The sequence below is a fragment of the Dipodomys merriami genome, unplaced genomic scaffold (genome assembly GCF_024711535.1).
Source record: "Dipodomys merriami isolate MVZ:Mamm:240054 unplaced genomic scaffold, mDipMer1.0.p SCAF_459, whole genome shotgun sequence".
Lineage (NCBI taxonomy): Eukaryota > Metazoa > Chordata > Mammalia > Rodentia > Heteromyidae > Dipodomys > Dipodomys merriami.
Window position 1 is genome coordinate 552,686 of NW_027206023.1, and position 16,346 is coordinate 569,031.

The 16,346-nt window shown below is 41.6% G+C and overlaps 1 long non-coding RNA gene across 2 annotated transcripts in view; it reads right to left on the reverse strand.

Moving 5' to 3' along the window:
- The window catches only part of LOC138808604 (uncharacterized), a 79,069-nt gene that overhangs the window by 48,050 nt on the left and 14,673 nt on the right, over positions 1-16,346 (reverse strand). The window contains exon 4 of one of the 2 annotated variants that reach the window (XR_011366519.1): positions 8,642-8,861. The exons of the other annotated variant lie outside the window; for it this stretch is intronic. This is a non-coding gene — a long non-coding RNA (uncharacterized lncRNA). Of the gene's footprint in view, positions 1-8,641; positions 8,862-16,346 lie in introns of those variants that run through there. 2 annotated transcript variants of the gene reach the window in all.

The window sequence follows — 16,346 nt, forward strand, 5'->3', positions numbered from 1 at the left end:
ATCTCTAGTTAACCACAAAAAAAGCCAGCAGTAAATCTGTGGTTCAAGTCCCTGAGAAAAAAGCTCAGGGACAGAGTCCAGTACTTGATTTCAAGCCTGAGGACCAGCACATAAATATGCAAGATCTGGGCAATACTAGGCACACTGTCCTTCAAGGTAATTACAAGTTGAGGCAGGGGTTATCAGATACTTGACTTTAGAAGTTTAAGCTGGTGAAATTTCATTATGAATACATGAAGGCTTCATAAATTTACAGATGCTGAGGGAAGACTGGAACCCAGTCTCCCAGACTCTGAGTCCACAGACCCTCGTAGCCTCAACTAGAAAAGGAGGAGAGAGCAAGAGGTGACAAGTTCTAAATATTCTCAGGTTGGGGAAGGACAGGGGTTATTTGAAAGTTGGCTCTGTGCACAAACAGCCAGTTCCAGACTCTGACCACACCACCAATTTATGCTGAAGGAAGGGGCTAGACACTGCAGTCCAACAGACTCGATAGCATCCCAGTTCTGTTCCTGTGTGACCACCGCCTTGTCTCATCACCTCTCTGAGTCTCCTGTCTGGTCTACAGAGCAGGGATGAATGAAAACATTAGGGAAAAATGGAGCAATGCTTAATTCTGTTTTCTCCACCCCTCCCTGCCCTCCATCTCATCCACCAAGCCACATATTTTGAGATTTGTTGTGCTCAGACATCATTGAGCATGCTGACTTGTGGTGGCTTCCCAGAATTTGCATGCAGGCCCACATCATGCTCCATGCTCATCTTTACAGTACAGGCCCATCACTGGCCTGAGTGGGAAAATGGCAGACCTCTGTTCCCTGCAGTGGTCACAAACCTCTCCTGTCTTCAGAGCCCTAGCACCTGATGGCTCTGCCTCTCCATGATGGATCCCACAGTGGACATGGAGACCACAGGGACCTACCACCACAGGCGGTGGTCACGGCCTACTGTGAGCAAGGGAAGAGAGGAGGGGGCCTCTAACTGCCCTCCCAACTCAGGCGTGGAAGGCAGATCCCACAGGGATGACCATGAGGGGTCAATCTGACTATTTTAGGGTACAAAGGCAGGCATAGCCCAGGGTGACTCCTCCAGCTGCCCTCAGGCTCATGGCACCATAGCGTTCTCTGAGAAAGAGAGAATCTGCTAATAAATATGGCCTGGCTGCCAACAGGATGACCGTGTGATTCATTTGAGGAATGAAATGCCATTTATTCTTTTAATAATAACAACAACAATATTAATAAATCACTCATACACTTTCCCAGTATTGTTTTCTTTTGCCTGTCCTGGGGCTTGAACTTAGGGCCTGTGTTGCCAGGTTCAGCTGTGGGTCAAGTTCTCTTGCACCAGCATATGGCAAAGGAATTCATACACTTTTCCCAGGCCCTGACTTCAAGCCACAGGACTGGGAAAGAGAACAAGCCCTGGGGCTGAAAACAAACAAACAAACAAAAAACTTAGAGAGTTTGTTGGGTTCTCCTCACCATTTTTTTGGCCAGTCCTGCAATTTGAACTTAGGGTCTGGGTTGTCTCATTCAGCTGTGGGTCAAGTGCTATTGTGCCAGCATAAGACAAAGTAAATTTAAACACCATTCCCAGGCCCCTGACTTCAAGCCCTAGCACTGGCACCAAAATAATGAATTTTTTAAAAACACCTAAAATGGGGGCTGGGAAGGTGGCTCAGTGGTAGAGTGCTTGCCTTGCATGCATGAGGCCCTGGGTTCGATTCCTCAGCACCACATAAGCAGAAAAAGCCAGAAGTGGCCCTGTGGCTCAAGTGGTAGAGCGCTAGTCTTGAGCTGAAGAGCTGAGGAACAGCACCCAGACCCAGAGTTCAGGCCCCATGACTGGCAAAAAAAAAAAAAAAAAAAAAAAAAAACACCTAAAATGTTTGTTGGGACCTCCTTGCCATTTTCTTTCTAATTTTTTTTTTTTTTTTTTTTTTTTGCCATTCCTGGGATTTGAACTCAGGTCTTGGTTTCCTGTTTAAGTTGTGTGTCAAGTGATAGAGCATCAGTCTTGAGCAAAAAAAGGTCAGGCACAGTCCCGAGGCCCTCACTTTATGACCCATGACTGGCAAAGGGGGGGGGGGAACATAAAGCAAACATAGAATGTTTGTTGAGACCTCCTGGCCATTGTTTTTTGCCAGTCCTGGGGCTTGAACAAAGGGCCTCAACTGCCCAGTTTGTCTGTGGGACAAGTGGTAGTGCCCCAGCCTAGTGCTAAGAAAACTCAGACAGTTCCCAGGTCAAGACCCAAGACTGGCAAAGAGAAAATGCTTCAGTATTTTGAAGGGGGCAAAATATGTAAACCTTTTATTGTGATCTCCACACCACTCATTTTACAGTCCTGGGATTTGAACCTAGGGCCTGGGTTGCCCAGTTCAGCTGTAGTTGAAATCGTAGCATGCCAGCATAGGGCAAACAAATCTCAGGCACATTTCCCAGGCCCTAATTTCAAACCCAAGGCCTGGCAAAAACAAAAACAAAAACAAAAACGGCACAAAAATTTTATTGGATCTCCCTTTATTCTCTTCCTTTTCATTTTTCTTTCTTTCTTTTTTTTAATCTTTTTTGTTGCAACTCCTGTGATTTGAACTCAGGGCCTGAGTTGAATTTGTTGGGGTGTTGGTGATGTGGTAGATAGAGCACTGGACTTGAGCAAAAGAAGCTCAGAGATAGTTCCCAGGTCCTGCGTTCAAGCTCTGGGACTGGACAAAACAAAACAAAACAAACAAAAAACCCACAAAAACTTTGTAATGATCTGCCTTACATTCTCTTTCTCTTTTTTCTTTCCTTTTTTCTTTCTTTCTTTTTTTCCTACTCCTGGGATTTGAGCGCAGGGTCTGAGTTGCGCTGTTCCCTCAGTTTTTTCACTCCATGGTAGCAATCTAAAAGTTGAGCCACAGCTCTACTTCTAGCTTGAGCTAGCTGTTTGGAGACATGCTTTTCATGGCCTTTCCTCCTTCTAGGGCTGGACTCCCACTGAGATCTTCCTGATTTCAGCTTCCTGAGGGAGCTAGAATGAGCACCACTGCCCCATAAATGATGAACCAAACAAAAACAAAAACACACAAAAAGTTTGTTGGACTTCCCCTCCATGTTCCTCCTTTTTCATTTTCTCTTTATTTTTGTGCCAATCCTGAGACGTGAGCACCAGTGCCCCACATACAAAAACATACAAAAAATATGAATGAGACTCGAGGAGGAAACAAATGAACACCCCTCTGTCCAGCAGACTCCATCCATCTTCAGTCGGGACATGCATGTCCAGAAAGATATTCTGGTTTGTAAAGTAAAAGATGATTGTCAGGCAGAGTGAGGTATTTGGATGTTAAATAGATTTTAATTTAATATGGAAGAGGTTGTGCACTCTCTATAGCTAAAACGAATTGTAAATGTCAGTCTAGAGCCAGGTTATTATGATAAACTTTTCCTGAGGTTTGGAAGGTACTGTCAAGCCAGGAGGGCACTGATATATAATCTTAATTATATATAGTGAACAAATTAATATATACTTTATATTATATAAAATATAATCATTAAGCTGGGTGCTGGTGGCTCACACCTGTAATCCTAGCTACTCAGGAGGCTGAGATCTGAGGATCATGGTTCAAAGCCAGCCTTGGCAGGAAAGCCCATGAGATTATCTCCAATAAACCACTAGAAGTGGCACTATGGCTCAAGTGGTAGAGCACTTGCCTTGAGCTGAAGAGCGCAGGGACAGGGCCCAAGCCCAGAGTTCAAGCCCCACGACTGACAAAAAACAATGTATATATATATATAATAATTATAAAATAATACTAAATATATATTTATGTATAGCACAATACATAAATATATTTAATAAAATGAAGTATATTATAATATAATATAAATGTATACAATATAATTATATAAATATATTAAATTATGTCATATATTAATACACATTTAATATGTTTAATGTAATATTAATATATGTTATGCATTTAAAGTTTAGTATTTGTTGCCAGAGCAGTACTAAACACCTAGACAGCTGCAAGGCACAAACACATTGTATTAGACCTCTGATACTGAAAGATTAAAAATTAGAGTTACCTTTTTACAAATGCTAACTGCTGGTTTTGCTTCTGTAAACTTGCTAGCACTGACCCTTCCCCTCCCTGGAGATATAGAAAAAGCTTCGGAGTCTAGGAGTCTAGGTGTCGGCCCTGGGACAAGCCCTGTAGTCGTAAATAAAGAGCTAACAAATAATTTCCCCAAATGGCCAAATGGGACCCAAGATAAGGAACAAAGAGTATGTTCCTCGGCATTCCTGTGCAGAAATTCCCAGTTTAGGGGGCTCAAGATAAGGGCCATCTGGTGAGCTCTGCAGACTAGGCCAAATTGTTAATCAATCACAAACTTGTAACACTGTAAATCTCCTAACCCTTATCTCCCAGAGTGCCTACCTTTGTCTGCACTAATTGTCTTATTACAAAGAGTGTTATAAACTTCCCCGTGTAGTAAACTGAGCCAATCCCGGGGAACCTGGGGTCTTATGCTAATCCTGGGGCTTTTGTCTTTAAAAGTGCCTGTAACCGCTGCTTGGGGCTCCCTGTCTGCCCTGGACAGAGAGCCCGTTTGCGCAAACGCCAAATAAACTCCTCTTGCTTATTGCAGCTGCTGGTTTGGAGTCTTGGTTCTTGGGGTGCCCTCCCATTGAAGAAAGCACCCCAGGGGGTCTGGGGTCTTTCAATACTTTTATTTTGTGTGTATTCCTCTGCATTATTTTATTGAATTAACTTTTGGCATTGAATGTCTCTTATATGTCTAAAAGGTATGTTTCATGAAATCTCATTTTCTGGTATTTTTTAATGTTGTCTCTAAGCTTTTACTAATTTCTCAGACTAATTAAGCTATATATACTAGATTTATCATGTTAAGAAAACCATGGAATGGGACAAACACTAGAAAGTTCATTTTTAGCACCTTTAGAACAGTATAATCATATTAAAACTGATTTGTCCTAATATTTATAAATATGATACTTTTTCATATCAAGTTGAGTAGATATTATATAATATACATATATTATGCATAATATACATATATTATGCAGTTACATCAAAACTTTTTATTTTACTTTACAAGCTCACTCACTCCCATGTACATAGTAGGGGGTTTTTGTACACAATCACACATTCATTTAAGTTCTGGATTTATGAGAAATGAATTAGGCCAATATAAAATCTTCATGAGTTAATAAACTTATTTTTGTCAATAGTAGGGTTTGAACTCAAGGCTCAGATTTGCTTGGCTTGTTTGAATAGCACTAAAATACTTGAGCCATGCTTCTAGTCTGGCATTTTACTGGTTACTTAGACATGGAGTCTCATCTTTTCCTGCCCTGGATGGCCTTGGGCTGATGATTAAATTGAACAAATTAATAGTGGCCAATGAACATTCTGAAACTGCAGAGTAGTACCAGATTTGGACAGACCCCTCTGGCTTGGGGTTATCTGTTCCCTTACTTTGTGTCACATCCTCCAGGATTTGCAGAAACACAGAGTCCAGGGATTATAGACTGCTGCTTTCATGCAGAATTATGGGTGAATACTCAACTGATGCAGATATGAGGAGTGACAGAAGCTAATGGCTAGATGTAAGGTGAAGGAATGTGAGAAGAGGACAGGTTACAGAGATAAATATCAGAAACCTATTACCCTCCTCTATAGATAGAGCCTCAGGACTCTCTCCCTTCCAGGCCCTGAGGCCCTCATGCGCTCAGTGTTTCCTAGTCACCCAGTTGAATCTGGATCCTATGTCAATGAATGATGACTAGAAACTTCAACTGAATGAAGGAATTTCCAGTGAATTCTTTTTTATTTTAATGCCAATGACAAAGAACATAAGTATTACAAAGCTTTCCCATGTCCATTAAAATATACAATATATTATACATGTACATGGAATAGATATGTAATATATGGAGTAAATATGCAATAGCTATGTAATAGGCATGTGATAGATAGGCAATATGTATTTGTAATATTAAATGTAATATATGTTTAATATATTAATTTATATATGTCCTTATTGTACCATATGAAGTCTTTGATATTCAATAACATGTTAAATTCAAATAAAGGCCTTACCCCATATGGTTATGGTTTTTATCCCTTATGATTCATATGAAATTGAGTTTGAGCAACAGCTCTAGGCTGGGCCCCTACATGGGTAGGACTTTTCTCCAGTAGAAACTCTATGGGTTTGAGTAAGGTTCCTACAGAGATAAAAAGCTCTGACACTGTAAATATTTATGGGGAAATTCTAAGATGAATGTTTGCTGATGTTTTCTCATATTTCTATACTTAGGAAGAGATATAGAACTCTGCATAGGTGGCAGTACCTTCATGAGCCACTAGAGCCTTTGGAATCCTTGAAGAAGCATCATTGGCTCATCATCGCCCATAATGAAATTTTTTATTGGGTTCAGTTCCTTAGTTGTGTTAGACTCTTGAGTTAAATTTAGAAGTTCATTTGAACTTTAGAGTATAATCTCACACAGGCAGGATAAGTGCATGGAACTTTACCTGCCACAGGATGAGGCAGAATTGAAGGATTTTTGTCAAAAAAGAGGACTGGGTAAAATATAGCTTGGAGTACAAAGAAGCGTGTATCTCCTGGCCTTCAGTGGCCACCTACACTTATCCATAGCCATTGGCCCAGATGGAGATATTTGTTGCATAGTTGTACCCAAGTGGCCTTTTGGTTGGTCCACTGTTCAAACAATGAGTCAGACTTCCTTCCACAGCCTGGTGTACAGAGAAACCCTCAGGCTAAATGGGGAACAGTTAGGAGAGCCCTGGAACATCCACTGTCATATAAAATAATTATATTCCAAGTACATTTCCTAGTTTAGTACCTTTCATCATAGCTACTACTCAGGAGCTTCACCAATAAAAATACAGCCATATATACACAGACATGGAGTTATTGCCATTTTTTGCATGTCATGGGGTTTAAACACTTGGCCTTGGCAATGTCCCTCAGCTCCTTTGGCTCAAGGATAGCACTCTACCACTTGAGCCACTGCCCCACTCCTGTTTTTTTCTGGGATTCATTGGAAATGAGTGTCACAGACTTTGCTGCCCCAGCTGGATTTGAACCTGGATTCTCTACATCTCAGCCTCTTGAGAAGCTAGGGTTACAGGTGGGAGCCACTGACACCTGGCTTTCTTTTCTTATTTTTTAATTTTGAAAATGTGAATGCTTTAACAGTGTCATTCCAATGTTTTGAATTTGTAAATAAACTACCCCATGTTTTTTATAGCTACTTTCTCTGAGAAGGATTTTCTCACCTCATCTTTCACTTTGGTAATAGTTTTCAAACTAAATGGGAGAAATGACTGTCACAGGAATTGGGAGAAAATGTCAGTACAACTTGCCAATTCTGTCTCATAGTATCAATTTGCAGCCCATTTACTGTCTCAGGACAAGAGGACTGAAAGCTGGAGTGGTCTTCATTCTATTGTATCATTCCTTTTGCCTGTAAAATGATCTAATAGTTGTTATTTGTGTCCCCAGCCTTAAGTATCTATAATATGATAGAGGCATCTTCATGTTTCTATTTTTCTCTAATCTTTGTCAAGATTTAGACAAAGATTTGTACAGAGCAGCTCTTCAGTGAATCCCTTGAAAAAAGCTACTTTAAGAGTCCTCAGAAAGAGCACAGCCTAGAGGCTGTCTTCCCTATGCTCCGTGAGGTCATGGGTCAGTCTCTGTTGTTGGCCATTATTGAAGATAGTCACAGAGCTGTCCTTGGTCATACAGTCAGGTTACAGAGCTTAGCCAGGACTTAGCTGACATCAGAAAACTGTAGCCCAGATTCCAGAGATCTTTCCTTTACACTACCTTACTTAAACTACCTATGCTGGCTTAATAAATTGCTCTGCCCATTGGCCACAGACATGACAGGTGTCCATTTGCTGTTTTGTGTTGTTGTTATTTTTTTTGTTTTTTGGTCAGTAGTAGGGCTTGAACTCTGGGCTTGGGCACTGTCCCTGCACTTTTCAGCTCAAGGCGAGTGCTCTACCACTTAAGCAACAGCGCCACTTCCAGTTTTCTAGTAGTTTATTGGAGATAAGAGTCTCACAGACTTTCCTGCCCGGGCTGGCTTTGAACCGTGATCCTCAGATCTCAGCCTGCTGAGTAGCTAAGATTACAGGTATGAGCCACCCCGCCCATCTCCATTTGCTGTTTTGAATATCTTATGCTGTCATTCTGGTTTGCCTTTTAGATCTTTTGTGTCAGCATGGATGATGTCAGAGGATAATAACTTGGATATTCCAAACAAATAGAGAAACTGCTGTAGCTCAGGTGTTAGAGCACCAGTTTTGTGTGAGAAAGCTGAGCAAGAGTTTTAGGCCTGAAGTTCAAGACTCAGTATGGGGAAAAAAGAATATAAATGCATTATTGGAAACAAAAGCTTCCCCCCCTTTTTAGGTCAGCAGAAAACTAGGTGTAAGGCAGGGAATCTTTTAGATACTAAACCATACACCTTTTTAAAAATTTTTATTATTTTTTTTTGGGGGGGTACGTTTATGGGGCCTGAACTCTGGGCCTGGGCGCTGTCCCTCAGCTCTTCAGCTCAAGGCTAGCAGTCTACCACTTGAGCCACAGCGCCACTTCTGGCTTTTTTTCTGCTTATGTGGTGCTGAGGAATCGAACCCAGGGTCTCAAGCATTCAAGGCAAACACTCTACCACTGAGCCACCTTCCCAGACCACACCTTTATTTTTTAAAGAAATCTTTCCTCAGTTAATAAGTTACCTTCTCAGAAGATCTTCATAGCTGTTAGGTCAGTCTGTTAGGTCAGTCTCAGCAGATGTGATACAAGCTAGATAACAGATGTAATCTAAGTTACATTGCAAAAAAGGCACATAATTGACTTTTTTTTTTGGTTGGTGGTGGGCTTGGTCCTGGCTCTCAGCTCTTCTCAAGGCTAGCGTTCTGCCATTTGAGCCACGGTGCCACTTCCTGTTTCTGAGTGGTTTATTGGAGACATGAGTCTCCTGCCCAGACTAGATTTGAACTGTGATCCTCAGATCTCAGCCTCCTGAGTAGCTAGGATTATAGGTGTGAGCCATGGGCGTCAGGCCTATAACACTTTTTTTTTTTTTTATTAATGGTGCAAGGGTTTGGACTCAGCCTTGTGTTTGCTCAACTTATTTGCTTGGCTAGTACTCTACCCCTTGAGCCATGTCTCCAGTCAGTTTTTTGTTGCTTATTTTGTTGCTTATTTTAGAGATGGAGTCTTGTGGACTTTACTGCATGCACTGAACCACAATCCTGTAATTCTCATCTTACTGAATAGCTAGGATTATAGGCATGCTGTGATTTTTTTCTTTCTTTTTATATCCCAGACGTTGGCAGTAATCCTTAAAAGCAAAATAATCAAACAGCCAGCCGAGAGACTGTGGCTTATGCCTATAATCCTAGTATTCAGGAGGTTGAGATCTGAGTATTGCAGTTTGAAGCCAGCTGGGGGTATAACAATCCCTGTGAGACTCTTATCTCTAATGAACCACTCAAAATCTGGAAGTGGTGCTATAGTTTAAAGTGGTAGACTTCTACCCTTGAGCAAAAGAGCTCAGGGACAGCACCCAGGCCTGAGTTCAAAGCCCATGACAGACAAAAAAAGTCAAGCAAATTAGCTAAATAGGAAGAAATTATTTATTATTTTATTTTGGTATATGTTCCAAATTTATATATGATCGATATGCGGTATATATGTATAATATTAAATGTAATATGTGTAATTATATTCATTTATATATGTGCTTATTGTACTGTATGCAGTCTCTGGTGTTGAATAATGTTAAATTCAAATAAAGGCATTACCCCATCAGTTACATGGTTATGAGTTTTCTCCCTTATGATTCATATGAAATTGAGTTTGAGCAACAGTTATAGAACTGTTCCTACAACTTGGCTTAAAACATGGCCTAGAACTCTGAGTCAATATTCACCTCCATGTTAAGTTAGTAGTTTATTGGGTTTTGATCTCTTCTTCATTTTTTTTTTTTTTTGGTCGGTTGTGGGTCTTGAACTCTGGGCCTGGGTGCTGTCCCTCAGCTCTTCAGCTCAAGGCGAGCGCTCTACCACTTGAGCTACAGCGCCACTTCCGGTTTTCTGGTGATTTATTGGAGATAGGAGTCTCACGGTCTTTCCTGCCCGGGCTAGCTTTGAACCACGATCCTCAGATCTCAGCCTCCTGAGTAGCTAGGATTACAGGCGTGAGCCACCAGAGCCCGGCTCTCTTCTTCATTTTTTGATAGTTGTTCTTGGAATAGAGCCCTTCTTCTCACTTAATATTATTTTGAACCTTACAGATCTGTATCAGTAGCATAGATAAAGACCAGAGATAATGGATATAATCTTATTGTGTTCTGAAATGTGTTTTATGAAGTTATGTCATGTGGATTTGTTTTTTTCTTTTTCTTTTTTTTTTTTTTTTTTTTTGCTGGTCCTGGGGCTTGATCTCAAGTTCTGTACCTGTCCCTGAGCTTCTTTTGCTCAAGGTGAACACTCTAACAGTTAAGCCATAATGCCATTTCCATTTTCTCTAAGAGGCTCATGGAGTTTCCTGCCTGGGCTGGCTTTGAACCACGATTCTCAGATCTGGCTGGCAGGTGAGAACCACTGGCACTTGGCTGGATATTTTGTGTCATTTTTATTCTTTGGTAGTGGTAAGGTTTAAACTCAGGGCTCCGGCTTGCTAGACAAGTGCTCTACCACTTCTCCCATGCTTTTAGCCCTTATTCCTTTATTAATAGACCATTTGATTTCTCCATTCCCATATCCTTTCCAGATATGGTATTGTGCTTTTTTTTTTTTTTAGTTGTGGGGGCTAAACTCTGGGCCTGGGAGATAATCCCTCTGCTCTTCAGCTCAAGGCTAGCTTGCTACCAGTTCAGCCACAGCTCCACTTCTGGCTTTTTCTGCTTATGTGGTTCTGAGGAATTGAAGCCAGGGCCTCATGCATGCAAGGCAAGCACTCTACCACTGAGCCACCTTCCTAACCCAGTATTGTGCTTTTTACCTGGGCTGGCTTTTGTCCATGATCCTACCTACTTCTCCCACGTAGCCTGTAAGGGGCTTGTGCCACTGTGCCCAACTTGCTCTTTAATATAAGTGTCTCATTAACTGTTTTCTGCTTGCAGAAAACAAGTGGATCATGCCACAATATTCCTATCATCAGCTCTATATATTTGTTAATTGAGAATGAATTATAAAATGTTGCCTGATTAATTAAGTCCTGGCAGAAAATGATTTTAGTGATAATTTGTAAACAATTCCTATACTCTGTCTCTCCAACTCCACTTTTTTAGGGGGTAGGGGAAATCATACTATAGTGCTAGAATTTGAAGATATAATCCTTTGGTACACCTGCAAGAATATTGTTCTATTCAAAATAGAACTTGGCCAGTCAGGAAAACATTATTACTTAAGTAAAAGACAGGCCTTTGTGAAAGCTTCAAAAAAAAGATTAATTAGACTTTGCCAGAGAACCACGCAGGCATCCAGGTACAGAGAACAAAGAATGGTTTACTGCCAGGAAGAAAGAGATTAAGAAATGTATCCAGAGCTGGGCACCAGGTGGCTCACACCTATAAACCTAGCTACTCAGGAGGCTGAGATCTGAGGATCATGGTTCAAAGCCAGTTCAGGCAGAAAAAGTCCGTGAGACTCTTCCTTCAATAAACCACTCAGAAAACTGGAAGTGGCACTGTGGCTCAAGTGCTAGAGTGCTAGCCTTGAGCTGAAGAGCTGAAGGACAGCACCCAGTCCCCCACCCCCACCCCCAACAACAACAACCAAAAGAAAGAAAGAAAGAAAGAAAGAAAGAAAGAAAGAAAGAAAGAAAGAAAGAAAGAAAGAAAGAAAGAAAGAAAGAAAGAAAGAAAGAAAGAAAGAAAGAAAGAAATATATCCAGGCTGGGCACTGATAGCTCACATCTGTTCATCTTAGCTATTCAGGAGGCAGAGATCTAAGGATCATACTTCAAAGCCAGCTTGGTCAGGAAAGTCCATGTTAGATTATTAGACTTTCCTGGAAAAACAATGCAGACATCCAGGTACAGAGAATAAAGAAAGGTTTATTGCCAGGAAAGGGGCCAGCAAGAACCCTTCTCACAGGGGAGAAGTGAGAAGCAGCCCCAGCTATTGTCTGAGGTGACCTATATAACTTAGGAGGTTTAGGAGGGGCTAGGAGGGGCTAGGAGGCAGAGACCCTGGTGTGGAAGTGTGGGCCGGGAGCTTCATCATGGCAGACTAGGATTTATGGCTGCTGTCCAAATAGTAGATAAGGGGTCCTGCACTGCCCAGACTTGGGGTCACTCTAAGGGGCTTGTGTTGCTTTATATGGTGGTAGCTCCCCCAGAGAAGTACCATCCCAAGGTTAAAAGGGTTGGAAGATGATTATTTACTGCCTTTACTACAAGGGCCTGGTGTTGCCTAGGAAAGGAGCATGCTAAGCTGTGGAGATGGGAAGGAGTGGACTAAGCTATGAGAAAGGAGCTCATTTCACTAACACATTGGGTTAGGAAAAGTTAAATACTCCATTAAAATTAATTGAAGCTGGAAAGAGTGGCACACACCTGTAATCCCTTCTACTCAAGAGGCTGATACCTGAGGATGGAGGCCAGCCTGGGCAGGAAAATCCTTGAGACTTTTCTTTTTTGGTCAGTTGTGCAGCTTGAACGTTGTGCCTGGGAATTGCCTTGAGCTCTTCAGCACAATGTGAGTGCTCTACCACTTGAGCCACAGCACCACATCTGGTGTGGGTTAATTGAAAATAAGACTCTCATGGACTTTCTTGCCTGGACTGACTTTGAACCATGATCCTCAGATCTCAGATTCCTGAGTAGCTAGGATTAGAGGCATGAGTCACCAGCTCCTGGCTTTGAGACTTATTTCCAATGAAGCAACCTCAAATAAGCCAGAAATGTGGCAGTGTCTCAGGTGATAGAACATAAGCTCTGAGCAAAAAGTCTCAGAGACTTGAGGCCTTGAGTACAAATCCGACGACCCCTCCCCCCACACACATAAGAAAATATTTGAATATTGTCCATTATAAGCCTAAACATTTAAGTATCCAAATATTCACTTGACATTCTGGTTTCTCTGCAGATCATAGCAATCTTTTTGCCTTTTATCTAGAATTCAGTGAATGAAGGACCTCCCCTTACATCCAGTAGAGAGACTATTTCTATTTGTGGGTATGTTCTGGCCAGGAGTTAAGGCAGATGTCATGCCATTCTGTAGGGAATTTGATGACTGAATTAGTTTCTAATTGATGCTGTTCTCAATTACCACAGACTTAATAGGCTCAAAACAATGCAAACATATTATCTCATAGTCTATGTTGGTCAGAAATCCTACATGAGTTTCCTGGGCAAAAATCTAGTGTGGGGGACTGGGAAGGTGGCTCAGTGGTAGAGCGCTTGCCTTGCATGCCTGAGGCCCTGGGTTCGATTCCTCAGCACCACATAAGCAAAAAGAAAAAGGCCAGAAGTGGCGCTGTGGCTCAAGTGGTAGAGTGCTAGCCTTGAGCTGAAGAGCTGAGGGACAGCGCCTAGGCCCAGAGTTCAGGCTCCACAACTGGACCAAAAAAAAAATCTAGTCTGGGCCACAGCACCACTCTGTAGCTAATATGTTATTCATTAATCCTAGTGATAATGTTAAAATTGCATAGTTTGAGCCTGGGGGCAGAATCTAAGCACAGTCAATTTGCTTTCTGAATCTAATTCCCTGTGGGTGAGTGGGGGGTGGGGATGGGAAGGGAGGTTCCCACAAAGTTCTTGTTTCCTTACTGGCTTGAAGCTTGGGACCACCCTTAGTTCTAGAGGCCTCTCCTGTCCTTGCACAGAACTTATGTGAGGAACTACCTTGTCAAAACATGGCAAACAATTCTCGGGGCTGCACTTCTCTCCTTCCTCTTCTGCCACATTTGACTCACTGCTGTTGTCCTCTGCTTTGCAGGTTTCATGTGAATGCATCAGGCCAAACTGACCATCTTTTTTGGTCTGGTGATGTCCTGGTGTAAATCAGCATTTGTTTTCCAGAGAATGATTTCAAAGTCAACAAATGCAGAACATACTTCATCCACCCTCACATTTTTATCCATCAATTTTCTATCCTCAAGAAAAGGTTTATCACCACAAACCATCTAAAAAAGCCCTATAGGAAGATTCAAATGATAGACAACAGATAGCTTATATTGGTGAGAATCTCTAAACCTGTTAAGACTGAGGCAAAGCCTTTAAGCACCGTTCAGACATTCCTATACAACATCAAACTCATACTAGTGAGAAAGCCTGCAAAACTGTAAAATGGGCAAAGCCTTTTCTAACTAAGGAAGCCTTAGAGAACAGAAGCCATTGATTCTACAGCTGCCCTCTAAATACATAACCTTAAAGCTTCTTTATCTTAACAGAAACATTCCTCCACCCCTACAGAGTTCCTGTGGGATAGAATCCCTACACATGTAAAGAGCAAAGCCCTGAATAGTTACTGAGCCTCCCTTTAATAGAATTCATAGTGGCCGGGCGCTGGTGGCTCACGCCTGTAATCCTAGCTACTCAGGAGGCTGAGATCTGAGGATCGCGGTTCAAAGCCAGCCCGGGCAGGAGAGACTGTGAGACTCCTATCTCCAATAAACCACCAGAAAACCGGAAGTGGTGCTGTAGCTCAAGTGGTAGAGCGCTCGCCTTGAGCTGAAGAGCTGAGGGACAGCGCCCAAGCCCAGAGTTCAAGCCCCACAACCGACAAAAAAAAAAAAATAGAATTCATAGTGGATAAAAACCTTAGCAAAGTAAATAATGTGCTAAATCCTTTATTCAAATTACACATTTTATACAACCACAGAGAATTCATACTGTACAATAAACTCATGCAAGGTATTAATATGGAAAATCTTTGCTCAAAAGACAAGCCTCTTGTGGGAAGGGATGAATGGAAAAACTGGGAGAGTGAAAGGGTAGTGATAACATTGTCCAAAAAGAAATAGATTCATGCCAGGTACAGGTAGCTAACAGCCGTCAAACTAGACGCTGAGATCTGATGATCACGGTTCAAAGCTACCCTGGCACAGAAGTCTGTGAGTCTGTGAGACTTTCATCTCCAATTAACCACTAGAAAACCAGAAGTGGCGCTGTGGTTCACGTGGTAGAGCACTAGCCTTGAGCTGAAGAGCTGAGGGACAAGATCCAGGCCCAGAGCTCGGGCCCCACAACTGTCAAAAAATAAATCAAGTAATATATATATTATATATATGAATTATTAGTAGAGAGAATATCCTATAAAAATGTAGCACATTATTCAACTGTTACCTAAAATGTACCAGACAAAGGGATGTGAAGGGTAAACAAAGGAGGAGGCTGCAATGCTTGGTAAGAAATGTATGCATTATCCTGCCCATGTAATTGTAACCCCTTTGTACAGTATGTTCACAAATAAAATAAAATTAAATTAAAAAAATAAAATTAAATAAAATGTACCAGACAATGTTTGTTATCATGTTATAACTAAGGCTATCTTTCCATGTACTAGAGTGTATACTGATAAATTATTTCTGAAATATATATAGATGTATATCTATATACATCTATATATATATATATATACATTAATTCTAGAGGTAGAGTTAAAATTGTCATTCATCTTGAAAACTTGGAGAAAGTACACATAAAGTGGTTCAAGGACCTCAGGAGGAAAGAAGGGATCACTTCCCAGTGCTGAGGCCTTGGGCAGTGTGCCTGGCTGCCAGCATCACCTTCCCACAACCACAGATCAGCCAGACTGCCTCTAAGCCTAAGGTACCAGAGCCAAGAGGGCATGGCCAGGATTCTAATTTAAATACATGGAGACAGCAGAGAAAGAGCCCTGCTCTTCTACTTGGAGTGGGAAATTACATTGAGAATGTTTACTTGGCTCCCTCCCAATAATTCCAATGGTTTACAGGATCAAGGAAGGAAAATGTACTAGCACAGTTAGAGGACAGGCCTTCAAATCTGACTCAGAGTAAAACACCAATTCCCAAAGGCCAGAGAGCAGGGCCCTTGTAGGCTTCTGCTCCAGTGAACTACCTCACTATTGTTAACCTAATGATAGCCTGAGGCTTTCCCAGAACCTGAGGGAGGCATTTTAATTAAAGTCATTACTTCAACAGGCTGAGAAAAAGCCTGACTTCCTGTGTAACTCTAACAAATTTTTCAGTTTCCTGCCAATGCTGGCTGTCCTTGTAACCAATTAAGTTGCTTTTACAGCCTGCTTCTGTTTTGAACCTGAAATTCTGCCCCCTCATCTTGCAGACCTAGATC